This window comes from Callithrix jacchus, chromosome 18, assembly GCF_049354715.1.
Source record: "Callithrix jacchus isolate 240 chromosome 18, calJac240_pri, whole genome shotgun sequence".
Lineage (NCBI taxonomy): Eukaryota > Metazoa > Chordata > Mammalia > Primates > Cebidae > Callithrix > Callithrix jacchus.
The window spans coordinates 22521407-22529997 of NC_133519.1; the positions used below are offsets into that span (position 1 = coordinate 22521407).

Below are 8591 nucleotides of genomic sequence, written 5' to 3' on the forward strand. Positions count from 1 at the left end.
AGAGGGCAGGGACCAGCACGCACACCCTCAAGTCTACACGAACACCCTCCCAGGGGCTGTCGCTGGCACCGACGCCCGGACCACCCTGGCTCTGGGCGGCGGATGGGGTTCTGGGGCGCACGCCGCGGAGGCAGGGAGGAGGCCGGCGGGAGCAAAAGGTCACCGGGACAGGCTTGTCTCCCCCTTCCAGCGGCGGCGGGCCCCAGTCCCCACCCCTCTCCCAGGCCCCCAGTCTGGCGGCACCACGGCCGCAAAGGGCGGCGAGGGCGCGTGCCCGATGCCTGGGTGCCTCGCGGTACCGGAACCCACCTGGTCGAATGGCAGCTGCACCATGTCGCCGAGGGGCCGCGGCAGGGTGGAGTCCGTGGTACTGGCGACGCCGGAGGGCGACGGAAAGGCTTAAACTAGGGACTGCTCTCTACTTTGCGCCCAGCTGCCGCCCGAGCTCACTGCGAGTGACCGCTCCCCCGCCTCGGACTTCCAGTAACTCCCAACGCCTGTTCCCCACTTTGTGCACTCAGGTGCGGACAGCCGCCCACGGCACAATCAGGGCGTGGACCCCTGACATGACCACCAATCAGAGAGTGCCGGCCGCACAGCGCCCCTCCCCCGTGCCGAGGGGCGGGGCGAAGGGAGGAGGCTCACAGAAGGCTGTAGCCTGAGGGCGCCTCCCGGGCGGAGTGGGATGTCTTTTGCGGTGAAACTTTAGAAGGGCGTCTTTGCCCCCTCACTCCTCCCTTTGTTCTCCCTGGAATGTCACGGCCATCCACCTCTCTCTAGGAGGGAACAGCAGGCAATCTAGGGGTGGGCAGTGGCCCCCCAAAAAAGGAGCGAAGTGAGGGACGTCCCAAGCATTGCTGGGGACATTGGGGACCAAGCTTGGGCCTGGGAGGAGGGGGAAGGTGAGTCAAACCTAGCTGAAAAGCCCCTTTGTCTTTGAAACTGCTGTGTAAAAGCCCAAAGTTGAGAACAATCCCGTGGTCTGACCCTTTCAGTCCCCCTCCAGCTGCACCTGGGCCTTCCAGGTGGAGCGAGGTGTTCCTGCCTTGGATGCCTGTGGTCGCAGGGAGACCGACTCACCTTTGTTGCGTTTAAGTTTAGTTATTTAGTCGCCAGCCGCTCTTATTGAACGTCCTGCCTTCCTCCTCAAAGAGGCGGTTTCTAAGCATCTCTTCACCCCCTGAGCACAGTCACCCTCAGACTTTTGAATTCTGCGTGTCCGAATACCTTCTTGGGGTTGAGGGAGGGTCACATATATGTGTAATTCATTTGCCCCGAACTTCATAAAAGTAATTCATTTGAGCTCTTTGAAAATGCAACATCAACTTTTGTTCAGCAGACTTTTAAAAGAGGAACGCCACAGGAGGGTTCCTAATTCCCCTTGGGAGCTCAAGACTTAAGGGTTTGGCAGTTTGTGATTCGGGTAAAAATAGTGTTTACTGGGAGTTTAACCGCATGTTTTAATATTTTTGGTAGAATAGCTCAATAATCCTCACAATTACGCTGTGAGATAGATATTATTATATGCCATCTTTCAAATAAATTGAGGCACAGAAAAGTTATGTAATTTGCCCAAGAACACACAACTAAGTAGATTGGAATCCAAGTAACCTACCTCCAGAGCTGACCTTGCCACTAGACCTTTATCTTCCTCACACCTAAACCCATTCCAGAAGTTCCCATCAGCTACCATTTGCTCTATGACTAGTCTGGGATCTTGAACAATAGGACAGCATAGATAAGAAGAATACACCCACTTTGGTAAATCGGTCCGTGGGCTTTAGTTTCTTTGAAAAGGAGCCAGTTGAACTAATCAATGCAGTCCCTTTCTGCCTAAACTTGAGTGGTCAATGTAATCTTAGTTTGGTAGATTCTCAACTGAAACTGAATAGAGGATGGAAGGAAGAATAAGAAAAAAAAACCTGGACCTTCAGTCAACCGGAGGAAGTGTTCCAGTGGGAATTGTAATCAATTAGAGAGCAATCTATTCAGTTAGGTTCTTATTAAAGAATATTAATCCAAAAATATAGATTTCTCTGTTAATACAGTATTAGAAAAAAAGATTTTTTCATTTTCTTCACTTTGGAAACATGCAGAGGAAGCATACAGCTGGCAGAGCATACAAACTGAAGGAAAAATTGAAGTACCATTTTAAACCATTAAAGATGTGTGTTGGGAGCATACTGCAACCTGGAGTAGGCAGCATGGAGATACAGTCTCTGTGCGCCACCACGCCCAGCTAACTTTCATACTTTTTGTAATACCAATAACGTCTACAAAAGGAGTTTCCTTAGGCTGAGTTTTTATTTTAGTCATACATGACAGAACATAGCCTATATTTGGGCTTACTTCACCTAAAAGCCTTAACAGAGTTTTGTGTTTACAGAAGTAAATAGGGTAACAACTAGTTTTGATCTATTTTGAGCTTTTACAAACTACACAGTAGGAAAGGGTTTCAAAAGAACAAGCAGTAATTATATAAAGATTTTCATGAATCAAAGTTAAGCGAATGAATGTATAACTTCTTTGGATTATGGTATTACTTTGGGGCACATTTAAAATTATTACTCTGATGATTTTGAAAATTCCAGGCACCATTAGACTCCATCATTCTGTACAGTATTTCTCTAATTCTATACATATTTATCTTTTTTTGGTTAGTGTCCACCTGTTAATCAATTAAACAATACTACATTATTCTAGGACAGGAGCCAGGAACTTTGGTCTTATGGCATAAAACTACTCTATTACTTTTGTGTAGAATATATTTCACTACTGGTTCCTAGATACTTATGTCGGAGAGTACTTAAAATATTTCCCTGCAGTTGCTTGAGTGTCATTGAAAAACAAAAGAAAAAATCAACTCATGTATATCTGATACAACCCAACAAGACAGTGGGTCTCCGTGGGGTTCCAGGATCATCTTTATTAGAATCACTCAGGATGCTTATTGAAAACCCAGATTCCTGGGAAATAGTCAACACATACAAGAATCAGAAGTAGGCCGGGCGCGGTGGCTCAAGCCTGTAATCCCAGCACTTTGGGAGGCCGAGGTGGGTGGATCAGGAGGTCAAGAGATCAAGACCATCCTGGTCAACATGGTAAAACCCCGTCTCTACTAAAAATACAAAAAATTAGCTGGGCGTGGTGACGCATGCCTGTAATCCCAGCTACTAAGGAGGCTGAGGCAGGAGAATTGCCTGAACCCAGGAGGTGGAGGTTGCGGTGAGCCGAGATTGCACCATTGCACTCCAGCCTGGGTAACAAGAGTGAAACTCCGTCTCAAAAAAAAAAAAAAAAAAAAAAGAAGTTGGTTAAGGGACACAGAAATACAGAAGGAATAAGTTTTAGTATTTAATAGTACAGTAGGAAAATTATAGTGAACAATAATTATTGTGTATTTCAAAATAGCTAGAAAAGAATTATAATATTAATATTCCACAAAAACACAAAAAGGTAAATGTTTGAGGTGATGGATATTCCAGTTACCCTGATTGCCTCATTGCACCTTCTTTACAGCTATCAAAATACCACATGTAGCCACAAAATATGCACAGCCATTATATAGCAATAGAATTTTTTAAATTTATGTGTTATAATTTGAGTCTAACCAGGGATTCTTAAGAAACACATAAATTTAGTAGCTATATATAGTTAAATAATATTTTACTAAATTTTCTATAACTACCTCTATTTTAATGGCAGTGATTTAAGAGTTAGACATAGTCACCAGAACTCTTATCGCTCATATCTGCGTTCTACCATAGTATCTACCCCAAACAACATATAATGAGAAAGAATACCGTCTATCTGGAAGTGTATAACTAGTAAATATTAGTTAAGAACCATAGTCTTTCCTGTTTTGAAAATAGTTGAGTTTGATCTCTCTTAGACCAATGCCAATTAGTTTTATAACCCAATTTTATTGCCAGAGGGATGGCTCCATCTTCTTGAATATTTGAAGTGAAAAATAATGACCATTGAAACAAACAGATTATGTAAATGTATTCATACCCTGCAGAAGAATTTTCTAAATTCCTCTTATAGCTTTCAAAAAAATGAAAGTGTAAGCGATACTATATGCTAAAGGAACCCCTCTTTTGCCTCCTACTATGTCATATGGTAAAAATATGACTAATTGTATTAATAAGCAACATCTGCTTAAATAAACTTTATACCTGAAGCAACGTTGTTATACGTAAACTGCGTATACTAAGAGAATCTGAGATGTCACTAGCTCTAAAGAGTGCTAACTTAGCTGAACATCAAATGTCCATTTACATATACAAATAAAATAACATAATTATATCAGTAAATTTAGTTACCAGTGTTTGAAAAATACTTACTAGATAATTGACCTTTACTGAAGACATCTTAATTAAAATTAATTTAAATTTTACCACTAAAAATAAATGACTCATTTGCTGTAATGATTTGCACTTACAGATAATATATATTTTCTTATTTCAATGCCCATTTTGGACCTATTTAAACATAAAGGTATTTGTTCAGGCTGGGTGCGGTGGCTCACACCTTAATCCTAGCACTTACGGGAGGCCAAGGTGTATGGAGCACATGGTCAAGAGATCGAGACCATCCTGGTCAACATGGTGAAACCCCTTCTCTACTAAAAATACAAAAATTAGCTGGGCATGGTGGTGCACACCTGTAGTCTCAGCTACTTGGGAGGCTGAGGCAAGAGAACTGCCTGAACCCAGGAGGCAGAGGTTGCAGTGAGCTGAGATGGCTCCACTGCACTCCAGCCTGGCACTACTCTGTCTCAAAAAAAAAAAAAGGTATTTGTTGCCTTTTGAAAGGAACTAGATCATAATGACCACAGGGTCTGCATATATAGGGCATTGAATGTCATACATTTAGGCTCTCATCAGCAGATTTATATGCACATGCAGAGACAGTGATGTTTGTTCTGAGATCTGCTTATACCAGTTATGCTTTTGATAATAATTATGTAAATTTTAAAATTAGCACATAATCCATGAATTATGAGAATAAAAAGAGAGATGTTTCTAATAAAACTGAATGCATTGGAAAGACTGAATGAATACAAGACATTTAAAAAATGTTTATTTGGTGTGGATGAGACCATTCTGAAAGTTTGCAGACAAAAATATGAAAGACAAAAAACACTCTTCCAAATTCAGGTTATTTGAATTTAGCTAGTTATTTATCTTTAAAGAAATGGAGACTGGAAATCATAGACTTTAGTTGCATAACAGAGAACCCTCAGCCACTACAAAAAGATAATGGAGAACGAAAATCTGCTTAATCTAAGTAATGGCTGCGGCTATGCATCCCAGAATTGTAATAACTTTCTATATATAAAATTAAAATGTTGAAGGTGTATGTATGTGTTTATCTTTAATTCTTCACTTCAGCCTGATTTTTCTATTAATTCATTATCTATCCACCCTTACCACACAGTTTCTACAGTAACATAAACATGCATACAGTTTGATAATAAAATATCACATTTATGGGGTTTTTCTCATCATCATACCACAGGAGGATAATAGTACACCACACCATCACCATACCATCTCATACCACTGGAGAATAATAGTACAGGTCTTATTCTGCAAAAGGGAGCGGGAAAGGCATATCAGAGAGATACTATGATGTGCAGAAATAGGATGTGCATATTGCTCTTAGGTAGCTATGGATTGTGAAATGTGGTTAGAATAAATATGTGAAAAGCTACAGGAGAAGAAATTCTATGAGTGAATAAGAGCTTCATTATATAGAATTTGATTGTTGGCAAAGAGATTTTTTGTAAACAAAATAAGCAACTAATTATTTTTTTTAGTATGTGGCTAAGAGAAGAAGACGGATTGGAGAAAGAGCTGTAAAGCTGTACTACGTACAGTCATGGATTGGGAAGTTGGAATGACAGCAGAAATTAAAATGTAGTGGAACATAGGTATAGAAGTGAAGCAGATCTTAGGAAGATAATTCAGTGAATGGCCAGCATGAGGTGAGGTTGGTGGTAGGAGTAGCAATGCTGCTGAGAAGGCAAGAAAAATGAAGACTGAGTAGTACCCATTGGCCCTACTATAGCTATCAGGAAACCAAGAACGGGCACTCACTGACTGAGTAGATATCATTGCAGGGAATGGATAAAAACAGAGTTAGATTTTGAGAAGGAAAAATGTCAAGCTTTGCTGAATTGCTGGATGTTGAAACTTTGAGGACAAAAAAAATTGTCAAATATTTGTGATTAGAGAATCAGGATGCCATAGAAGATCAAGACAGGTTTGGCAAGAAAGCCTAAGCGGTAGGAAAACTGATGTTGGGCTTGGATGCTAAGAGGTCAAATAACAGGAGGACTCAAAATCACCCTTTGCTTTGGTAATGTGAAAATATGGATTGAAGAATGAATGAAATCAGAGGAAATGGAAAAAGCAAGTGTCAACAACCCACTGAAAAATTTGGCTATAAAGGAAGTAGAGAGATATACCAGTAAGTGGGGAGAAATGTAGGGTCCAGGGAGAATTTTACATCCTATCACAGCATGTCAGATGATTACAGAAAAACTCAAGAACAAGAAAGTAAGGCACAAACTAGAAAGAATTACGAATGAATGAAGCCCCTGAGAGTTGATGGAATGGAACTCAGAGCTCATGTGGAAGGACTCGCCTTCTATGGAAAAAGGGATATTTTCTGCATTATCAGGAGGGTAGAAGGAGGCATGGATGTAGGTTTGTTGATGTGTAAGCGAAAAATGAGGGGAATGCCATATGAAAGCTTCTGTTCTCTCGAAGTAAAGAATATTGCTACCTCTGAAGAGTAGTGGGGAGAAGTACTGGAGATTTGGAGAAAGTAGGAAGGATTTGCATATGCTAAAACCTAGGGATATAAGAGTGAGATCCCAGATGGTGCCGGTGAACACGAATTTTTAATACTACGAAGATGACTGGAAGATTTTCTCCAGTACTCCCCTGCTGCTTGAATACAGGTAATAGTATATGTGTTTGAGTGCATTCAAGATTAGAGTTTTATGGGTAGGTGGGGTAAAAGGTAGAGAAAGTCAACAGAGGTGATGATATTTGCAAAAGGGTGATCACAATAGAGAATTATAGAAAGTAAGCCAGACAATGAATAACAACAAGGAGCAGGGGGCTAGAAGATAGAACATTGTGGGGTTAATGGATTAGAATTCATAATGAGGTTGAAAATTTTTTGCTGCAACAGTACCCAACATGTGAACCGAAATGATAGGAATCCATGATTTTAATGATTTTTAAATCCTGGTTTTTTTTGTTTTTTTTTGTTTGTTTGTTTTGAGACGGAGTTTCGCTCTTGTTACCCAGGCTGGAGTGCAATGGCGCGATCTCGGCTCACCGCAATCAGGTCATGTTACACGTGTTGTGCTAGGCTTGTTTTGGGGAACTCAGCCTAGGAATATGAGTGAAGAGATAACTCACAAAGAAAAGCAAATCACTGGCATGCAGGGGGTCCTGAGCAATTCAGAGTCAGAGGCAACTAGAGTGTGCAGCCACCTGACCTGCTAATTTCCCAATATGCTTAATGGATCCATGATGGCGGGGCCACAAAGGAAATGCAGAAGCCTTCCCTTCCTGCCTCCCACACTCTGTGGGTCAAGTATTTACCAAAAACACAGCAGTGGACTGGGCACCAGCAGAGATACACAGAGGGAAAAACAGTTCTCCCTTTTCAAGGCAGGTTGGACAACATCAATAATTTGCAGTTAGGATGTGCAGGTGGAGTGTGCACGCATGTCCAGAATTTAAAGACAAACAGATGGGAGAGGGAATGATTCCAGCAGAAAGACCAGTAAACGTTCACATCTACAGTGTACACTGAACTGCCACCTAGACAACATAGCAAGGCTCTGTCTCTACAAAGGTTTAAAAATTAAGCCAGGTGTGGTAGCACATGCCTGTAATGTCAGCTACCCAGGAGGCTGAGGCAGGAGGATCACTTTAGCCCAGGAGTTTAAAATTACAATAAAGTGTGATCACATCACTGCACTCCAGCCTGGGCATCAGAGCAAGGCCCTATCTCTAGAACAAAACAAGATAAGATGTTTACATAAAAATCAACCTGGGCTCACACCTATAATCCCAGCACTTTGGGAGGCCGAGGCGGGTGGATCAGAAGGCCAAGAGATCGAGACCATCCTGGTCAACATGTTGAAACCCCGTCTCTATTAAAAATACAAAAAATTAGCTGGGTATGGTGGTGCGTGCCTGTAATGCCAGCTACTCAGGAGGCTGAGACAGGAGACTTGCATGAACCCAGGAGGCAGAGGTTGCGGTGAGCCGAGATCGCGCCATTGCACTCCAGCCTGGGTAACAAAAGCAAAACTGCATCTCAAAAAAAAAAAAAAAAAAAAAAATCAATGTATGAAAATCCAAAATAAAATATTAGCAAATCAACCCCACTGGGGCTTAAAAAAAGTTACCTAGGTAGCTGATTACCTAACGTTGCCGGCCGAAGCAGTTCCACTGGCGAGTGTGTATGTGGCGAGCCAGTCCCAGCACTGCCTGCTCAGCTCCCTTAGCTCCCGCGACATTGGCCCAGACGCCGCCTGAACGTGCACTCTGCCAGCC

At 42.0% G+C, this 8591-nt stretch overlaps 1 protein-coding gene across 6 annotated transcripts in view; it reads right to left on the bottom strand.

Annotated features, from left to right (window-relative positions):
- LOC103791242 (uncharacterized) overlaps positions 1-533 on the bottom strand; it is a 101173-nt gene extending 100640 nt beyond the window's left edge. For all 6 annotated transcript variants that reach the window (XM_078356166.1, XM_078356160.1, XM_078356167.1 and 3 more), the window contains exon 1: positions 310-533. The gene's annotated coding sequence lies outside the window, so the exon portion shown is untranslated. The remainder of the gene's footprint in view (positions 1-309) is intronic.
- Positions 534-8591: the final 8058 nt, after the last annotated feature.